Genomic DNA, 23,280 nt, shown 5'->3' on the forward strand with positions numbered 1-23,280 from the left:
ATTGCTATCATCCTATTCTAACAGTTGACTGTCATACTAAACTCGACCTTCAAGTTCAACAACTTTGACACAGTTGATAATATAGTGTGTGTTTCACATCTCAGTCATAGTTGTTCATCAGCATCTCTCAGTATACAATAGAAATTACTACTGCCAGCTTCTAGATCATCCTCTATATTTTAGTTAAATTCAGGACTAGCAACATCTATAATCATATCTACCATTTTATCTGTCCTTATTATGCGCATTTCTAACCCTTACAACTGTCTTTCACATCTCCCCATGCAGGTACCAATACTTATAGTTGGGCATAAATCCATTCTTATATAAATTGATAGTTACTGTATCCCCATCAAGCATTTCTCTATTGCCATATCTCTTACATGGGCAACGAGCCCACCTTTGATGTAAGAGTGCTGTATTCTTAAAAATATAATCACAGAAGTACTCTACATTCTCCTTGCATTCAGTAGAAATTGCCCCATCAATTGCTCGACGATCCATCCAACTATGGTCTATGACACGCTACCCAAGGATTCTGTATATACAAATACAAGATAATTGCTAAATGATTATTTTATCATTTTGAATGGCTTATATAATAATTACATCCTACCATCAACTAATAGATATAGAAGGTCCTATCCCATTCAGAAATTGTATTAATTCTATAGATCAAGTATAGTAATCAAATGATATGCAATAGAGATCGAAAAAAATTTTGACAGCATTTTCTCTTAGTTCTCTCCTCACATAGCATAAGATATGTGAGAAGAACTAAAGAAAAATACTATCCAAATTTCTTTTTGAACCCTCACTATATCATTTGATTACTGTAATGATCTATAGAATTAATTATATTTTTCAAATTGTCCATACTAGACAATCAATTGATCAATATGCATAATTTTTTTATCCATAAAAAAATATATAAATGTACGGATACCATAGATTATATATATTAATTAAAAGATGAATCTATAGTTCTATACAATGCAATATTTTTAAAATTTTTAAATTAGAAGATTCTAAAGTATCAAGCAGCATTGCAATTGGAGAGGGTTGAGATGCGCATCCCGCACGTGCGGACTTGGGGCACACGAGACAACTAGACTGTACTAGCACACCAGCATGGCATATAGACAAATCCCATCTTGGAGGTTCCAATGTATTGAGTAGCATTGTAAATAGGGCTGAAAATGGGTCGGACTGGATCGGGCCACACTCCTACTTGAGCCCGACTTAAAAATTTTTTTCGGACTTCGATTCGGGCCAGACCTAGGCTCTAAAATCTTTTAAAATATGTAGACCTGAGCCCAGCCCAAACTCAATTGGATCAGCCCATATCATTTATGATGGATTGGAAGCAAGCTCATTAGCACCGTCGCCCAAATCTTGCCGATTATCTCTGAGGGACAGATGTTCTCCATCGAAAGTACATTGATCATCGAAGAACTCACCGAGCTACTCTCATCATCATTAGAGTAGATGAGTGGGCCATAGCCTATCCGATGGTGGCCCGACCTCAAATCTCTACCGTCAAAGGCAGTGGGGCTACTCTCACTAGAGAGCTCTTCGGAGTGGTTCCAACTCCCAAGAGCACCATCGAAAGTGAGGTTTCATACGGTAGCGGTGCTCATCTGGATCCTGCTGGTGATCGAGAATGTACTTTTCATACACAAATTAAATTTAAATATTATAAATTTAAATAAATCTGATAAAATTAAATTTAAATTTTAAAGATTTAAAGAGGGAACGATATGTGGCGATGGAGATGGCTCCATCTCCATCATTGTCGCCATCACTAATGCTCACCAGGCGACACAAGAAAGAAGAGGAGGCGGTGCAGGGACTGGGACATGGGTTCGACGATGCGGCATTTCGATGGTGCGGGAAGGGAAGAAGGGGGAGGTAGGGGACGGTGGATCCGATGAGGGAAAGACTGATCTGATGCAGAGATGGTGATGGGGGAAGAAGAGGGAGGTCGGGAAGAAGGGAGAGACTGGGGCACCGAGAGGGGGGCTCCGGCAAGTTTTCGATAGTGCTAGGGAAAGAAGGGGGAGACGGGGAAGAAGGGGGAGGGCACGGGCTCAGAGATGGTCGATCCGATGCAAGGACATCAGATTCGAGGAGGAGATAGCGATGAGGGGTTGGGGTATTGGGACGGGCCTCAGATGGTGCGGCGGGGGAAGAACGAGGATCGGAGGGTGGGGAACAAGGGAGAGGCGGCGGAGAATGAACCAAGTGATCAGGGATGGTGGTGAATTTTAGGGCAGAGTATTAGCGACAGCTAAATTACATCGCTAAAGCTATCACTAATAATTTATAGCGATGGCATTACCATCATTAGTAACAAAAAAAGCTGTCGCTAATAAGTCTTCACCTTTTAATGATGGATTTAGTTTTCATAATAATAAATGATCAATAAATATTACTATTAGCGATGACTCTTTAGCCATTGTCATTACACTATTTTCTTGTAGTGGGATCCAAGGAATATCAACATATGCCCCCATTGGCAAGGTCCATGGACTACCAATATATAATACCCATTGGTAGAGTCCATTAGATACCAATATATAATCCCCATTGATAGGATCCATTGAATATTGTTAAGTTGAGAGTTCAAATATGATGCATAAATGAAAATACCTTTACAAGATAATATATATATATATATATATATATCATAATTTCAGTCAATACATGCATATTCCATAACAAAATCCATAAATTATAATTTTTCTAAAAATCTCAATATTTATAAATCACTCTTCATTTAAATATAATTTTATAATTATATATAAATTAAATACTAATTATTTATTTTTATAATAAATTAATATCTCATAAAGATGGCTCATTATTTATCTTTTGTAGAATACTGAACAGATAGATTAATTAATCTTGAGGGATCTTTCAAAATCTATTATTTAAAATTATATTCTTGCATTAATTTTAATTCATAACTAATCAAAAATAAAATTCTAAATTAAAATCTCATATAGGATCGAACCAAAAATTGGGTGCATCTCACGGATCAAATTCTCTAGGATAAGATCAGACAAGATCGAACTAATCATGGAAGATGGACCTCTAGTTTCACCAATCCTAAGAAAGAAGAGAGACAACAGATATGATAGAGAGAGAAAAATGTTGAAGAGAGAGAAATAATCTAGAGAGAAAATTCATAGAGAGAAGTAGAGAGAGAAAATAGAGAGAGAAAGAGACTAGAGAGGAAAGAGCGAGGAGGGAGAGAAGAAAGAAATCTTTTTTTCCTTCTTTTTCTTTTTTTCTTTTTCTTTTTTCATTCTTCATTCTTCTTTCTCTCTTCTTTAATGGTACAGGTGACCCTTTATTCCCTTGTTCCCGAAGCAAGGGAGGTCCCCCTCCTAGTCGACACACTTGTGCCTGAAAAAGAAGACCATAGCGGCGACTAAGGACCTTGGTTTAATGACTAGCAGTGGCAAATGATGCTAGAAATCATAACAATAATGGAAGAAAATAGGAAAATCTTAGAGGCTGAATTTTTCAAGAGATTCCAACGATTGCTGGCCGAAATCAATGGTCCACGGGCTAAGACTGGTGGAGAGAAGGGTTAGCAAGATTTTCAAAGATTATTTACCTTGTTTCTAGTGATGTTTGGCCCTAATTTTTTATGAACACAATAACAGTAGGCAAAATAAATCGAAAGGAAAAAAGATATGATGATGTTCGATGGTGGAGAATTGGAAACTGAGGTGAGAAGGGGAACTTGAGACAGATATAAATGGATATAGAATCGATGTTTGGGGAGTTCTTTTTGGATGAAATCCTCCTCAAACTCATCTTCTTCCGTTGAAGAAGAAGATGAGTCCTATTCGGACTCCTTTGCTTCCACCATATTTTCCGACAGTTTGGTATTACAATTGTTAGGATTGTCAAAAAGTAATAATAGAAAAACAAAACCTAGAGGTTTTAATTAAGGATAGCAAAAATTGGACTTTGGAACCATTACTTCTCTCACACATCATGTAATGATGTATTCTTATAAGAAATACGAAGAAATCAATGTGCTTGTTGTTTTTTGTTTTGTTTTGTTTTTTTCCATATACATCACACACATCAAAAATTAGTCAAGCATGTAATGGAGATATAAGATTTTCTATTAACTAGGTTCAACGTGGATTGGTCCAACTCCATGTTGTTGTTTGTTCTAGCCCATAAAATTATGATGACTTAGCTCGAACAGGACTGAGCCTAGTGCATTTGACTGGCCCAGAAAAAAATACTATACTTTGATAAAAATACTGTTATCTTTCAATAAGTATTTTTTTATTAGCGGCACTTTATTATAAATGCCACTATAAATTTATATTTATGGCATATTAATTGAAGTACAAAAAATAAAACTATTATTATGGTATTTAACTAATATATCAATAAATATATCATAATTTATGAAATTTTAAAAAATTATCAGTAAATCTTAAATTATTAATTTTATCTATAGTTTGATTTAGTCATACAAATCTCATAAAATATGTTATTATATATATATTTTTCTTTGCATTACTTATTTAATGACATGAATGTATGTTAATAAGTTAAATAAACTATATAATATATTAATAATATATATTATAGGTTGGTGATTAAGAGCTTGTCATTCAAATAAGAGGTCATTTGTTCGAATCCTCCCTTTACTCTAATTATAGAATATAAAATTTTTTTTTTGATAATTTTTATCAACATATAAAAAATGCCGACATTAAAATTTTAAAGGCATTTATGTATGTTGCTAAAATAAAAATTTCTAGTGATATTTTTCTAAAAATACTGATAATTAATTATTGACACGATTTTAAGATGGCACATAAAAAATTGCCACAAAAATGTCGGAAAAGATATTTATGACATTCTTTTGAGCCTATAGCGATACTTAAAAGTGTCATTAATGGCCATTTTTGTTGTAGTAGGATATGTTTTTTCACGAGTTTCTACACACTTGTCTCTTCGACAAAAGTATTGCTCCTACTAGGATCAATTGTTTGAGGAGAATCCTTGACTAGGTCATTCAATTGATTTGGAGCGATATTACTATCATGATCTTTTAATTTACTTATTTGAATATGCTTATTTATATCACCTTTATTTGAAAAATTATTCTCTAAAAAATGATATCTCATGAATCTATTTTGGTTCAACCACTATCTTGATGTTTACCTATGAACACATAACTTTAGAGTGTTCTAGATATTGTATAAAGATATATTTCTTTCCTCTCAGATCCAATTTATCATGTTTGTGAGAGAAATAATGAACATAAGCTGCTGATCCCCAAGGCCATAAATTTGTCAAGTCAGACTTCCCACCTATCCATAAATCATATAGTATCGATGAAACTAATTTTATTGGCACATGATTTAATACATAGGTAGCAGTTAACAATACATAGCCCCAATATGAAATCGATAGATTCTTTTGCGTCATCATTGAATGGACCATTTCCAACAAAGCCTTAATCCTCCTCTCAACAACACCATTTTGTTGCAAAGTTCCTGAAATTATCAGCCATCTTATAATATCTTTCTTTTCACAAGATGATTTGAATTGTTTTGAAAGGTATTTGCATCCTCAATTTGTTCTCAAGACTTTAACTGTTTTGTCTAACCGATTTTTCACTAAATTCACATATCATATAAAGCAATCCAATACCTCAGATTTATGTGATATCAGAAAGACATGATCGTAACATGTATAATCATCTATGAAAGTTATAAAATAGACAGCTTCATGCCTTGCTCTTACATTCACTGGACTATAGATGTCAAAATGGATAAGTTGCAATGGATATTCTCAGCTCTGATTTCTTTGCGAAAAGGCTTTCTAGTTGTTTTTCCTTTAAGGCAATGCTCACATATAGGCAATTCAATTTTATTTAAAAATCTTAAAAGATCTTCTTTGGCCCTTCTATTCATTCTGTCTTGCCCAATGTGATCCAGTCTAGCATGCCATACATTCACATTCACATCATCAATAACATTAAGAACAGATGAATTAGAAGAAAAATAATAATCTACATAATGAACATAGCTATGATCATCTACATCGAGTATAATGAAGTTATCTAACACATAACCATAACAGGTCTTTCCTAAATTAATATACATCCATGCAATTACTATGAAAGCCAAGATTAAATCCTAAATTAAGGAGAGCAACAATAGAGACCAAATTTTATCAAATGTCTGGAGCATAAAGCACATCATGCGAGAATAAAGTGCATCCTCTTCGCATTGCCAATTTGCAAGTACCAATGCCCTTAACCTCTACATGAGAGTTGTTTTCCACATAGGTCCATCTCATATCAGGACTTATTCAATGATACTCCATGAAGGCCCCACATTCTCTAATTACATGGTTGGTGGCTCTTGAGCCTACAATCCACAAAGGACAAGCTTTAGATAATAGAAAACAACTAGAAATATAACAAAAATTAGTGAAGTATAATGATATCTTCTTTCGCTTAGTGCACTCACGAGCAAAATGACCCAATTTGTGACAAAGAAAGCATGTTAACTTAGCCTTTCCTTTCTTTCCACTGTGCTTTTCTCTCTTGCATTGGTCGTTCTTAGCTTTCATTGCTGCACACCAGTTCATTTTTCCTTCTTATTGTAGCCCCATCCCTTGTACTTGTTCTTAAGAGCTTTGCCAGACCCAGCCTCAACAATAAGGGTTTGCTCAGAAGATTTTATAGCCTCAATTTGCTCTTCTTCCAACTTTAGGTGACGCCTAATGTCATCAAATGTCTTAATGTTCTCATCATGAGTCATCTGAATGACCATACACTCCCAACTCTAGAGTAAAGAATGAATCACAACTTGCACTTGTTGCTCATTAGTTAGATCATTTCCAGTGGCCTTAAGCTCTCTTATCATGTTCGATATCCTCTCATATGCTACTTCATTATCAGATTAGAAGGTATCTTATATATGTCAAACTTAATAGTAAGCCTCCTCAACTTGATAGTTGAAGTCTCATCAAAAATCTTTTTGAGATCATTCCACATTTCAAAGGCTATCTCGTATTTCTCATACTCACACATGATGTCATTCTCCATGCTACTCAGCAACATGATGCGAGCAGTCATGCTGATCTTTTTTTATGCATCATATGCTACACCATCCCTTTGGTGCTGAGCTGTGTGGCCTCTATCAGACTCATTCATAGCATGGAAGATAGTTTCCTTCACACCTTGTGATTTAAGGACATACTGGATCTTACGGTGCTATATGTCATAATTCTCACCGTCCAGCTTCTCATTCTTGTTTAGTTCAGCCATAATATTTTTCGAAGCACTGTCTATGATCAGATCTATTATGCAAATTAAACACATGCACACATTCATTAAGTATGATACATACTGTCATCACATTTCATGTCTATCTAGCAGCCAATTGCAAGCTAAATCAATAACAGTCAAACATCAGATATAGAAACAAAAGTTCACTATGTTCCCAATTAGCTCTCACTTTCTAATATTCAATCATTATTAATAAAATCCAATTGCATCAGATTATAGTTTTAAATGAGTAATCCAATGATTCCTACCAACTTTAGAACTTCCACTCAATTAAGCATCTCAACACATGTTTATATATTCATAAAAGTATATAGGTATATCATATTTAAGTGTAACAAAAGAAAATATAACATTTACCATTCACATAAAACACACATGTCCAACATGTTTATACACTTGAAGAAAATGAAATATTTACATAACTTATCAAAGACTACACATGATCATCAAATGCATAAACTAATCATAAAACAATGCATGATCCCAACATTTAATGTCCTAAACACATCCATGACTAAATAAAGGTGTCAACTCAATGCAAGAAAGCCCATAACTCTGAAGCACCATCTAACTCAAATGAAGCAATACCATTTAGGTCACTGAGGTTAGTGCTCGTAGTCTGAGTACGAGTCATTCTCATGTGTCTCATCATATAGTGATGGTTGTATATATATATGAACCTCCTTAGCAAGGTCTCGTAGCCAATCTGCAAGGTGTTATTTCTATATATATTATACCAAACACGAGCCCAATATTTTGAAATTGTATGCTTTAGGGCTTGGGCTCTCTCCCTATCATGAATGGCAAACTCATCCTCTAAATCCTGAAATAACGTGTCTAACCGGAAGATGTGTTCCTATATTATTTAAAAAATTGGCTTCCTCTCCTTTAATATACACTGAAGTTTGTGGATAGTTATGACCATATTTCTAATTCCAATATATAAGTCCGAAGATGCCATAACCCAAATCATTTAATCTCATAAAATAACATGTCATTACACAATACATATGTACCACATGATCCAACAATGGTATAAAATATGCATCATTATGCCTCTTTACAAATCATTCTCAAATAAAATCATGTAATAATCAATATATTTCGAAACATATGTTCTGGTATTTTATTTTAATAGGCTAAAATTTAAAAAAAAAAATCATAATTTTTAGAGTTATACATAATTTATTATGAATTTTCAAAGAGAGAACCAATTAAAAAATTCGTAATAGTATGGTACCCATATCCGAAGGTATAGTATACGTTTCCAAGTTTTTATTCTCCAACTCAACGCATAATCAATGTTTTAAGATAACCAAAACATAGAAATGCAACACATACTCATCTCAATTTCAACATATTATAAATTTCATCATATAACACCGAATCCAACATATAATATACCAATTGAAAGCCTGAGAAATCTATTTTTCAAAAATGTAACCATTGAATAGTAATAGTCACTGTACTTAAAGAAACCAGCACACAAAATACACTACATCACTATGTTTTCTGGAAATTCAAATAGTAATAACTCAACATTCTAAAGTCTAATTAACATCAAATTTTTTAGATCATGTATACTCATAAATGTCTATGCAGTGCAGTAAAATCATGCCTCAAAATATAGTATTTGTAGAGAATCAAAAAAATACACTCCATGGTCGGCATTGGAAAATAATTATAAATTCATCATTCCGACTTTATTCAAATCAATTAAAGCCATGCTAATTTGCTAGAATTTGAATCATATTTGCTCTGATATCAATGAAAACTAAATAGGAAGGGCTAATTGAAATACCTCGAAATAATGAAGTCGAAATTTCCGGCAGACTTACTTGGACCGAAACAATTCAAACCACAATTAGTCATTAATCAGGTGTGTAATCACAGAGAAAAATACATGATTTTCACAATTCAAATGCCTGACAATATCATAATGAGAATTCTCTCTTGTTTCATTTTTTTTCTTTTCTCACTAATGCCCACATATAAAAGGAAGAAGTTGCAGAACTTCTTTTTTTGTTGGTGGTTTTCTTTTCTTTTATATATGGTGCTAGGGAGTCAGTGGTGGTTTCCTAACTTGCACCACTACTTTCACTTTTCTTCTTTTTCATTCAATTCAAATATAACTGTGTAGCACAGCATGGGTACTTTGGTAATTTCGAACAACAACAAAATTAGTATATTACCATTCTCATAGACATAATTTTTATTACTTATATTTTTTTTATTCCTAGACCAAATGAAGCCTAAGGTTTGTATAAGTTTAGTATTATTTTGGAAAAGAGAAAAACAAGCATTATATTATAGAAGTATATTTAAGAATCCAATGACTTTAATAATTGATTTGAAATATTCCCATCTCTTTTCTGAGATCATAGCATTTCTATTACAGATAAAGTTAAAAGAAAATATTATCTCTTGAGATTTTCCACAAGGCATGGGGTTATTGCCAAAAACCCCTTTTTTTTTTAAAAAAATATGGCTGTTAAAATCTAGAATGCTGTCATAAATAAGTAGAGTTCAAATGTATGGCTAATTGGAACCAGATGGATTACTCCACAAGACTTCAAATTATCAATTTAATTATTGATAATGAATTAGGGATAGCCAATTAAGGAAATATTTACAAGAAAAAAATCAATTGTAGGAATTACTCAACCATTTTGTTCAAAAAAACCAAAAACAACAACAAAAAAAAAAATCAAGGAGATAAGTTGCATTCATAAACAAAATTTTAGTTCAAGGATTGGTCATTCAATCAAGATGGGAGATGGCTTTGCTGTTGTTGACATGAATAATTGGGCATTCATTCACTGAATGAGAGGATCCATTCTTCTTGCTTCAGATACTTTTGTTCTCTGTTCCCTCTACTGCCAAGAGACCATCACATCATTGCTAGGCAAATCAATTACTCATCTCTTGCAAAGCTTCTTTTTAGAGAGATCATGTTTATTCATTTAGAAATAGATAATGGCACAACTTTATCACGATCATTAGTTTGCTTACTTATTAGTTGTGACACTAGATAATGATGTACTTGGGCAATTCTAGGACTCAATAATGAGGTGGATTGATAACTTTGGTCATGCTAGATACATGAAACATGGATACACTGGGTCTTTATTTATTTACCATTATTTTTTTTAGTGTCCCCTGTTTGATGTGAGCAACCGGCAAGTTATGGATTGATGAAATCTGGGGGAGCAGCATAAAAAGATCTTCTGCCTATTTATACATGTCATGTTGGTTCTAACTCCCTAAAGAATTGACAAAGTAGAAAAGCAATCAGGCCTCAGAGAATGTAAAGTAACAATCATATAATGATCACACTAGAATTTGATAATCATATGGTGATATCTTTGAAATACTAGATTAACAAATTAGCAGACCATAGCAACCACAGCCAAAGAAGACTATTAGTGAAAAAAAATTGATGACAAAAAATTACATAATGGAAATTAGCTTCTGTCACTTAATTAGAGTTTGTGAATTTTCATGATGGAAATTATCATTGAAAATTTTCATCACCAAAAGTTTGGCGTCAATTACTGCACAATTGAAGCATCAATTTGGCCAAGGTTTCAACTAAGACTGTGGTGATATAACAAAAAAAAAAAAAAGATCTTCCTACAGAAAATATCATTGGCGTAAGCTTTCATCTATACATATATAATGAAGAAAATTTTTTTTCTTGAAAGAATTGAGGTGTATGAAGTAAGGAAACTCCATCTTCAATTCTTGACAGGTGATCATGAAGAGTTAGCTATAAATCATTTTCGGTGATGCAACATTATTTGCTAGCAAGAGGAGGAGGAAAAAGGAAAAGGCTCATGCGTGTATCATTAGTATCTCGATAGCACCTGTTATTTGTTAAAACAGGCCTTATTGTCATCATCATTGACCATTCTAACTAAAATACAGCTATAATATGTATCCATTTGTTGCAAGAAGCATATATAATATGTCAAGTCTCTTGGAGAAGTTCAATGGATGCATCACCTAACTTGGACACTACTTAGTAATCAATACAGTGCCAACTTACATATGATAAGGCAAGGTCCTCCACATCGATGGCCCCAATATCACCAAGTCATACCATACAGGTCCTTCCTCTCTACATCCTAGACCGATTATAAATCTCCAATAAGATTGCGATGTTGGTATCCCTAAGTTGGTTAAAGTCCAAGATCTCCTAATCTGAACACAAGTCCATCAAGGGGTTTGACTCAATTAAGCTTTGTACCATATCCATCCAACCAACAGGTTGAGTCCACACACACACACACACACACACACACACACACACACACATATATATATATATATATACCTACCTACTTATCTATCTATCATCTGTCTACCTTTATGTACTAAAATGGAGTCTCTGCATAAAGCTCTCCATCCGTTACATGGGTGCTCTTATTAATAATGTTATTAATAGAACTCCTTATTTTGAATACTAAGATCTCTTATTGAATATAGTTGATAATAACAAAATATTATTTATAAGAAGCTTTTTAGCTTGCTATGAGAAAAAAATTTATTAATATTACAAAAATTAATACAGAAATTAGTAGTATTATTAATAAATTATATGTTTAAAGTTTGTTGATATAAATAAAAGTATTTTTCAATAGTACTATTCTCTGGCCATACCTTGCATGGGTTATTAGATTATACTAATATTTTATTAATTTTTATTATATTTTTATAATCATGACCTTATTTAAAAGTTAAAACATAACCATTGATGACCCTGCTATATTGCACTTAAATATTCTTTGGATGCAATACTTCTTATTATATGTAGATTAGATAATAATTTTATTATCTTATTATAGTATATTATTCTATTATATACACCAACAGATATATATGTATTATTAGAATTTTATATAGTGATAGTGTATCATAATATTAATATAAAAAATTTATCATAAAAAATAATTTGACTCTTACATCTATTATCTTATATTTTGTTTCTTTTATTTATTCTATTATATCTATTACACATTAAATTTCAAGAATAATTAGAAAAAGAAAAAAATGCATTCTGCAAATCCCGCGGGTTATATGCTCAAACAATGTGATTAGATAGAGAGTAACTTTTTTATATCTACACAAGTAGATTGACAAGTAATAATTACTTTTAGTAATAATTAGTATCTATTACTAAAATAGAGGCTTGATTTGTGCAACGAAATTCATGAGCCATGCAGTAGCCTACATTAATAATATTATTCATAGAGCTCTTTGTTTTGAATAATAAGTAGGCTCTTATTTAATATGGTTCTATTGGCCCTCCATTTTTATGCTAGTTCAAGTGTGTCTAGAAACTCGAGGTCCCAAAAAATTTGACAAGTTGACAAGAGGTGACAATTTTTAGCAATGGTGGTAGATGCATATGTAAGCATGCCATCGATAAGATTAGTCCGAAGGATGGTGATTTGAAGAGAGCAGCGTAGGTCCAAATATCTTTATTTTTAATAATTTTTGCTACCGCCATATTATCATTCAAAAAATATGAATCAGAATAGGAACATAATATAAGGCTACAGTAGAAAGGTTGTAGCATGAGGCTTTGGTAAGGGTATAGTGTAAAGCTAGTAGAGGGTGTAGCATGGAGCTTCGGTAAGGGATATAGCACATAACTATAGTAAAAGAATTAAGTTACATGTACTTGTAGAATAAAAGATAAATGTAAAAATAAGATAAACAAACTGAATTGGTTGATTTTTTAAAGGGTCGGTAATATAGAGTATATTCTATTATTTATATTTATACATAATAACTATCCTCAAACACTAAAACTGTTCAATTTAACTGTTGCTTTCTATGCCTAGTCTCCACTCTTGATAGTTCTAATAATTGCTGCTAACCATTTGCTCCTATGTACATACACAAGTATGATAATTCTATTGTTATTAGACTGATAACTATGCTCGATTGGCTTTCAACATATTTCGACATGGCTTGCACTAATCGTCTATATCTGTTCAGCTTTTGAAATGATCTTCTAGTCTTCAGGATCTCTAAATGCCCGCCCCCGTCTTTTATTAGTCATCTTTACACTATGAAGGAATTCCACTTATTCAGCCTGGGTTCCTACTGCATGGCTTCATAGCCGAAGTCTACCCAATTAGAGTTGTGTTTCTCACAAATTCTAATCCTATTGAACTTGCACCGTGTGGCTTGCTCAATTGTCAACTAGACTATTAAGATATCGTGCAAATAGATTTTTATCAAAATATAATAATATAATATCATTACTAAGAAGCTTAGTAACTTACCAAATCATAATTAAAAGAAGTATTCATTAGTGTTAATAAATTAATAAAGAAATTAATGATATTATTAATGACCATATTTGCTTAATATATGTTGATAATAATGAAAAATATTTTTCATTAGCATTGTATCATACCCATATCCCATGCATGGGTCTTTCGATTACCCTAATATTTGATTAGTTTTTATTATATTTTTTTACATCTTACTTAAAATATAAAAGTGCAACTACTAATGACCTTGCTTTATTGCATTTAAATATCTCCTAGCTAAATGCAATACTTTTCTATTTCTTATTATAAGTAGGTTGATTCATGATATTATTATTTTATAATAATATATTATTTTACTATATCGATAGATATATACTTATATGATAATAGAATTTTATATAGTGATATTATATCATAACAATAATATCGTAAAATGATTTTAGAATATAACTAGGTATTTATATTTATTATATTATATTCTATTTTTATTATCTATTTCATTATATCGATTCTATATTGCATTTCAGGAATATCTTAAAAAAGAAGAAAACTGCTCCCAATATATCATATAGATTATATGCTAGGAAGTTTCTTGAGCAACTAGGGCCACAACGAGGAAGTCTGGAGGATAAGCTAGATTTCTTTGGTCGGGAAGAAGAAAAATTTGCTGAACATGGGGATTTGGTAAATCAAATTTTCTATCCTCAAAATAATTTATTAGTAGTGTATCTTAGATTATACCTAATAAAGTTTCATAGAAAATGCAAAGGATATTAGAGTGAAGCTATAAATATTGTTCCTCGATACCTCAACTTACATGAGATCATACTCTACAAGCATAGCATGCTAGGCCAAGTTTCCCTACTGACCAAAGGATCATCGTCATCAAAGAGTTTGTGATAAACCAAGTAATATTAGTATTCTAGTCTTGGCAAAAAAAAAAAAATTGAAATTTCTAGTGAAAGCACAACAATTCAAGCGTAGAAATCAACAAGGAGAGAGCTATGTACCAGATAAAGAGAAACTACTTTTAACATTTTTGAATACTAATAAAGACAAGATACAAAGATAATTCCCTATTGCAATAGACATCTAGGAGTAAAGTAATTAAAGGATAACTTTGTAGTATTTCCACCCTCCACTATGATGAATTACTTTTGATGAACAATAATACAATTTGGAAGCAAGTCAAAACAGACTTCCAAAAAATAACATGGAACAAGGTACCCCACCAATCACACGCCGAAGCAAGTTAGACCTTCACTCTCTAAGGTTCTGGCAAATCTGAATAAGAGGATTTGTGCTTGTTGATGAATGTTGTCTTTGTTAGAAAGACACTCCCTTGCCACTTAATGTTTTTGATGGCTTCTATGTATAGATTATGAGATTTCCTATGTTAATGTGATATCTTCAGAATGATGTTCTTGGACCTTTATAGTGGTACTTTTCTTGTTTTTTGACCCATCAAGGAAGACCTTGATTGAATTGCTTCACTTTCTTTCAAGATGCCAAAAGTGCAATAACCTCTTAAACTCCATTATCGAAGAGATTTGCATGGTTAAACATATCTTCATTAGTGAAGAACTTTCTTTCTATATATCAAGGTAACCACCCACACTGCATCAGTATCTTGTTAGTTGCCATGTAGGGTTGCAACTTGAATTAGTTGGGTTGGGTTAAGGGCACACCTTTATAGCTCAACCTCTAAATCCCTCAAATCTAACCCAACCTAACCTTATTAAAAGCTAAATTATGATTGATTCAATTTAGCTAATTAATGGGATTGGAATAGTTGGCTTGAATTAGATAATCCCATAGTAGTTGGATTAAATTGGGTCAAGCAAGAATTTTAAGATAGAAAATAGTTTGGGACATTTTTATTGACTTAATAGTTATTGAATTAAAGTTTTGATCATTTACATAACTAAATAATATAAAAAGCACAATTATAAAAACATAATAGATAATATATGAAATCTAAATATAAAATTATTTGCTAAATAAGATTAAAAAGACTATTATAAAAACATCATGGGTAATATGTGAAATCTAAAAATAAAATTATTTGTTTGCTTATATATTGGGTTTTGGTTGGGTTGAATGTCAACTCTAATTCAAATCCTACTTGACATCGGGTGGGGATTTTTGAATCTAAGCCTGATTTAAATTTATAAAATCTTACTCAAGTCTATTTAATGAACAAGTTGGGCAGGTGGATAGTTTGTAAGCCAGAATATTTCAAGTCCAAATTTTAGTATTCTCCAATGGATTGGTGTCGTGAAAACTTGATGCCATATAATCTTTGATATGAGATGTATCCTCATTTACCTAAAAAAGGATAAGCATCGTTAGTGACATAAGTATTGTTGCGGTCAATCTTCTGTCGTCTGTCATCGATAAAGAGCACCTGCAAAATAAAATCCTCACAGACCGAAATTGTATCCGACGGAGATCCTCCGATACTTAAGTCAACGGAAAGTAGTGAACAGCAGATGAGAATTTTAAAATGGCAGAGTCTCGACCCAGAATTGCCTTACACATACTGTTCATTTACCTCCCTTTTATAGATGATTTTGATGTAACCGTCAAGCACGTGGTCCCGCTTTTTGTGGCGCTAAATTATCGGGCTATAATCATAGAGTTAATGGATTGTTTATGCCCACTAATGACCATGATACGTAGTCGATAACCGTTTATAATGGTTAGATGTGTAAGTTTCGCACATTCCGACCTTATGTGATCGTGAGAAGATAAGTCGACTGTATATCGGTAATAGTAGTAGGTCGGTAGTCGTGGAGATCCGAATGAGCATCGGACAGTGACTCTGATATGCCGATGGTCCTCAGTCGGATATTGAGTCGTCATGGTTGTTCATTGTTGGTTGATAATAGCTGACTGTCGGTCGGTTAACTGATTATTAGTCAGAGTATTGTGTTCATAAGATCGATGTAGAGTCAGAGTCAGGGGTCGGTTGAATGGTCCCAACAGTTGCCCCCCACTTCCAAATCCAAGGTGGTTTGACGTGTATATCATCATGTGATCTATTACGTTGGATGATGGGAGTTGTCACATATTGTCTCAAGCCCCGATTTGACTGCTGATATTAATGAGTTTTTGGAATATGAGAGATCTCCAGCTATTTTGCTATTTCGATAGTTCTGAAATCATCATTGGGCCGTTGTTTCGATAAGATAATTCGGTACCCAGAACATCCAGACGATTTGATTCTGACTAGTAGATGTTGATCACATATCCAAATATCATTGGCTCTGAGCTGTTCACATGGATAACGGTGAGGTGGCACGATCTAGGAATAGATGCGTCGAACCGTCTGATCAATGGTTGGTCTTGATGTCGCCATGCGTCATCATCTGAGGAAATCCAGATTTAGTCGATTTCATCCAGATCATTGAGGGGTCCTATATATATGAAGTCGCTTTCAGCCAGACTTTTACTTTGCATTTATCGCCATCCTTTGCAACAGAAGGTTCTGTCGGAAGGTCACCCCAGTACTAGGAGCTCCAGGGTCTTATTTCTCACTCTATCCTGGGTTTCAGGTCAAGTCCTTCTTCCTCTTTAGGTTTCTTGTTTTAAATTTTTTTTTCTTCTCTAGTTTTTTATTTTTGATGGCTAAAAAAGCTTCTTTTTCTCGAGATAGTCGGTTGAAAAATCTATCCGACGAATCTCTATCGGATCCAAAAATGGAAGCTTCTTCCTTATTCGGACCTAATGTTGATCGACTTCGGAAATAATACCGTATCCCAGAGCAGTATCAACTTTCTGCTCCTAGCTCGGATGGTCGGATGAATTTTTCTCCTCCGGACTAGATTGCAATTTATGTCAAGGACCTTCGGATCAGTCTTTGATTTTCGATTTCAGAGTTCGTGCGGAATCTTCTTGACTACTATGGTCTCTGCCCTGCTCAGCTGGCCCAGAATTCTATCTGGTTGATTATCAGTTTCGCCTTGTTGTGTCATCTTATACCGATCGTTTCTCGTCCTTCTCTTTTTCAGTCTTTTTTTGTCCTTCGCCCTTATCTGAAGGCCAAGGGTTGGTGGTTCTTCAACCTGAGGAAATGTCTTTCTTTCATTTTCGATCTTCCATCATCCATTTATAGATGGAAGAACCAATTTTTCTTCATTTCTTCTTCTTCTCCCTGGGGCTTTTCTTCATGTTGGGGTGATTCGAGGACTAGCCCCAATGAGAACAGTCGGGTAGAGGCTGATGATCAAAATGATTTTATCTGACTGAAGGACATGGCAGTTCCAGCATAGCAAGAGCTGATGACCGAACAAGCTCTCTACAACTGGGCTTAGTTCGGTCACTTCTCTAGGTATAACATAGTCGGTTATCTTGTCTTTGTTGTCTGTTTCTGAATTTTATACTGATTCCTTTATTTTGATTGCAGCTATGTAGCCAAGAGCACAAGTGTCAGCTGCAGATATCCGCACATATGCTGTCAAGAAGAAGACAGCAACTGAAGGTGGACCCTCCCGACCATCGAAGAAGGGTTGGGTCACTACTCCACTAGCGAGGGAATCCAACATTCCGTCGGAGATGATTCTCGAACCAGTCCTAATATTGTCGGTCTTGACAACGCTTCTTGAGGTGCTGTCTGCTGAAGGTGGGGTGGCAGGAGAGGATGGAGCTGCAATAATATCATTGGCGGCTCCATCAGCTGAGGTTCAGATTGGGTCGAGAGTTGCGGTCGAACCCGAGTAGTCAGCGGCTGCACCAGCCGTTCCTCCAGTGGAACATTCTCAAGCGCAGTCAAGCTCCGACTTCCCAGCATTCTCAAGCATGGGACTTCCGACCAGAGATCGAGGAAAGGTGCCAGTGACCTCAGCTGATGATGGGTCATCTGCAGGCCTCCAAACTCTCTTCGACATCTGGATCTCTGAGGGTAAGTTTGCCTTGGCAATTCCGGCATTGGCCAGATGGCTCATTGAAGCTGTCCTTCTTTTGACTGATCGGAAGAACAGAAAGAATAGAACTATTGTTGAAATATTTTCTTCCTTTTATCCGATGATACTCGAAGTAAGTTTTTTGATTTCTTTTTTATCTGACTAGATTCATCTTCTGCTTTCAGTGGGCACATGACATGCACGATCTTGAGAGCGGCTATCGGAAGATTGCCGACTTCTGTCAGTTATGGATGGATAAGGTGGCGGCCATCACCGTCGAAAAGAATACTGCCGTCGAACAACTCCAGATGGCAAATGGGTGGGAGAAGGAACTTCAAGAGCAGATCTCTCAAATGACGGCCGACCTACAGTCTTTCAGAGCCTAACTTGAGTCGGCTCGTCAAAATATCTTATCTCTTGAGTTACAGATTAAGAGCAAGAAGCACTCCATCCATCGGCTCCGATGAGAGAGAGGGATGGATGCATTGATGAACTTGAAGCCGAACGCGAAAGGCATCGGGCCACTCTGGAATGGCCGGCACTGGCCGATGCTGAGTCGATCTCCGTGCGAGCTAAAGCAGAGTCGGCGAGGGAAGCCAAGCGAAAATTTAGTGCAGGGGCAAAATGGTAATTTTAAAACTTTTTCAAAATTATTATTTTACAGCGGAATTATTAATTAATCTCATTAATTAATACTAATTAACCCTACACTAGGATCTAAATATGATACAACAGCATGCATTTAAATTTGAAATTTAAATTTGAATTAGTAAACGTTTTACAGTACTGTGTTCAGAACACATCACCTTTTACGGGTAGTCGATCACCGCAATCTGATCACCGTCGGAGGGCTCTGATTGTCACATCATAGCCATCCAACTATCTGGCCTCTGCGGATCATCCACACGAAGCTCCCGTCTGATCAGCTCCTCACGAATGCTAGTTCGTGATTTCACCCTTTTGATGGCAGATGTTGATCGAACTCCTTCGATCGATGTGTGCCGACTTCTCGGATGCTCCGGATCATCTGCACAGTTACTTGAGAGGCTGATGGATCTCTCTCTAAAATTTGATGGACTCACGACACTCGTGGCACACCAATCTCACTTCTCGAACCCTAGGTAGAAACCCTAGGGTACACACCAAAAACCCTGCGCCCAATTTTCTCTCTTTTCTTTCTTTTTCTCTCGGAAGGTTTTGGACCTTCACCTTATGCAGAAGCCTTCCTCACGCCCCAAAGTTTCTCTCCTAATTTTTCTACGCACGTCCCACCTTTCTCCTCTTTTTAAAACAACATCGAACGTGTTTTATCCGCGTGAGAGGATAAAGACAAGAGGTTACACATTTGAATTCAAATCAAATTTGAATTCAAACGAAAACCAACTTATCCCTATCCTTTTGGGCGTGAGAAGAGAAGGGGCGTGGCTCTTTGTGCGTGAAAAAGTTTCACGAGAAACCTTTTCTCGTGTAAGTAATGTGGCGCACAAAATGGATAAGGATGAAAGGGCAAGTGATAAGTTATCCATTCAAATTCAAACATGCTTTGAATTTGAATGGCTAACTAATTAATTTATCCATCCATATGGTGCACAAATGAGGACGTGGGGAAGGGTTTTACATGAGAAAAATTTCACGAGAAGTTTCTTCTCGTGAATTCAAATGGGTGCAAGGAAGTTGGGTGACGTAGGGAATTTAAAACAAGGTGGTTTGATTCAAATTGAGCCAACCTAGTTTAAAATAGGTTGAGCACAATTAGACCAAATTAAATCCAACATAATTAGGCTTAATTAGGCATAATAAAATCCTAATCAAATTAGGAATTAACTAAACCTAATCCCTGATCAAATCAGAGACTAAACCACCTTAGCGATTAGGTCAACATTTAACCTAATCGGGTCAATCCAAACTGAATCCAATTCAATTGGACTTGATCCAAAAATAATTACTCAATCAAATTGAGTTAATTAGTGATTAAATTACTAATTAAACCTCTCATAAATGTTGAGTCCAAATCCGATGGGCAATCAGGCATCAGAGACCATCGATATGAAACCCTGATCAAAGAATTCAAATTTCAAATTCAAAATTCGAAATTCAAAATTTTGACCCGGTACCCAAAATATGTGGAACTCATGATTAGAGAATCCTAATTCTCAATCATAGAGTTCCAGATAGATAAGACTCATAATCAGCCATCAGATCAGAAAGGAACCTCTAATGTGTGTGACCCCGCAGGTTCGAACCTAAGCCGGTAGCACAGGAACCAATTTCTGTACTAATCGAAGTGACCATCTAGCAATGGTACCCAACGACCGGATAGGTCGAATAATCGCAATCGCAACATTCAGAACTTACGTGAATATGGTTACCGTATAATTCATCCCTTTTGACCCCTGTGTTTAGGATGACTCAGAGTTAAACTGTCAACCCTGATGATATCATCCGAATCATGCTCAACTCAATTAGTCCTGTGACTCCTCACTAGGACTACCCTGGCCAAGGTTTTGCTAAATTGAAACACGACTGTACACAGCTCCTAAACTGGAGTGGTCAATCCCATCTTGACACACGCACCGACAAGTCAAGTACTTGACTACACCCAGCAACCTTCCGTCACTGAATTAGAAATTCAGGTAGTCCAATGCTAAGTGCAGTGAGTTGCTTGCAAGTCACCGTGGCGGTCTCAGGTCGGAGGGACATTTATACCCATATCCCATCGGAGCAAATCTTGACAGCAGAAATAGCTCCAGAGTTGGTCACGTTCAGTGCAGATGTACCATTACATCTCACCTGTATGCCATACCAGTGTCTCCACACTCTTTGGTTATGAGGACAACCAACCCATATGGCACACAACGACCTATGCTCGATAAATATTGTCATCCTTGGTAACAACGTATCATTTGGTCGCGAACATGTTTAAGGACTAAACGACAAATCCTCCTTTGTCGAGTCTAAATAGTCCTAAGGACTTCACCACAACACAGGAGTTCATTAGAAGATGAAACATTTGTGATGAAAAAATACCAAAATAACTTTTATTTATTTATAATTCATGTACTAATACAAAAGGAGCACAACCGTCAACAGGCTGACGATTGGCTTTGGGACACTATTCCCAACAATCTCCCACTTGGCCTAAAGCCTATCGATGCAGTATCTAATACCCATCTTCGACTTGTAGTCGTTGAACTCCTTCACCGCAATGGCTTTAGTGAATGGGTCGGCCAGGTTCTCCTTCCCGTCGATCTTCTGATGGTCGACGTCACCTCAATCCACGATCTCCCGGATGAGATGGTAGCGGCGCAGAATATGCTTCGTCCGCTGGTGTGCCTTTGGTTCCTTCGCCTGAGCAATGGCTCCAGAGCTGTCGCAGTAGAGCAGAACTGGACCAACAAGGGAGGGTGCTACTCCGAGCTCGGTGATGAATTTCTCAGCCACACCGCTTCTTTGCAGCATCTGATGCAGCAATATACTCCGCCTCGCATACTGAATCAGCCACAGTGTGCTGCTTGGAACTCTTCCAGCAGACAGCCCCACGATTAAGGGTAAAAATAAATCCTGACACACTCTTGCTATCATCGCGATCAGACTGGAAACTAGAGTCTGTAAACCCTATAAGTCTCAAGTCCGATTCACCATATATAAGCCACTGGTCCTTAGTATTTCTTAAATACTTCAGGATGGTTTTAACAACCTTCCAGTGATTCTCTCCTGGATCAGATTGGTATCTACTCACTACCCCTAGTGAGTATGCCACATCTGGTCGTGTACATGTCATGGCGTACATGATAGATCCCACTGCCGAAGCATATGGAATCCTACCATACGCCTCTCTCTTGAGGTGTTGTCGGACAATCCCTCTTCGAAAGAGAAATTCCATGGCCTATCGGTAGATAGCCTTTCTTGGAATTTTCCATGCTGAACCTTTTCAGCATAGTATCAATGTACGTGGACTGGGATAAGCCAAGCAACTTTTTGGATCTATCCCTATAGATCCTCATCCCTAGGATGTAGGAAGCTTCTCCCAGATCCTTCATGGAGAACTGTGATGATAGCCTAATCTTTATTCCCTGTAATGCAGGGACATCAATCCCGATTAAGAGAATGTCATCCACATACAATACAAGAAATACTACTGCTGGACCATTAGCCCACTTATAAATGCAGGGTTCTTCTCCGTTCTTAACGAAGCCATATGTTTTGATCGTCCTATCAAAACGTATGTTCCAACTCCGAGATGCCTGCTTAAGTCCATAAATGGACCTCTGTAGCTTGCACACCTTAGACTCATCTGTGGATGTGAACCCTTCAGGTTGTATCATATACACCTCTTCGTCCAGCTCTCCGTTTAGGAAAGCTGTCTTCACATCCATCTGCCAGATTTCATAGTCTAGATGGGCAGCTATCGCAAGCATAATCCGAATGGACTTGAGCATTGCCACAGGAGAAAACGTCTCGTCATAGTCTATACCATAACATTGACGATATCCCTTGGCAACCAGACGGGCTTTATAGGTCTCCACCTTTCCGTCTGCGCCCCTCTTCCTTTTGAAGACCCACTTACACCCTATGGGTTTTACTCCTTCGGATGGGTCAACCAATGTCCACACATCGTTGACCTTCATGGACTCCATTTCGGATTTCATGGCCTCTAGCCATTTCTCAGAGTCAGGTCTCTGCATTGCATCCATGTAGGTGATCGGATCCTCATCGTTTTCATCAAGTTCGATAGGATCACCAT

This window comes from Elaeis guineensis, chromosome 1 (genome assembly GCF_000442705.2).
Source record: "Elaeis guineensis isolate ETL-2024a chromosome 1, EG11, whole genome shotgun sequence".
Taxonomy (NCBI): Eukaryota; Viridiplantae; Streptophyta; class Magnoliopsida; order Arecales; family Arecaceae; genus Elaeis; species Elaeis guineensis.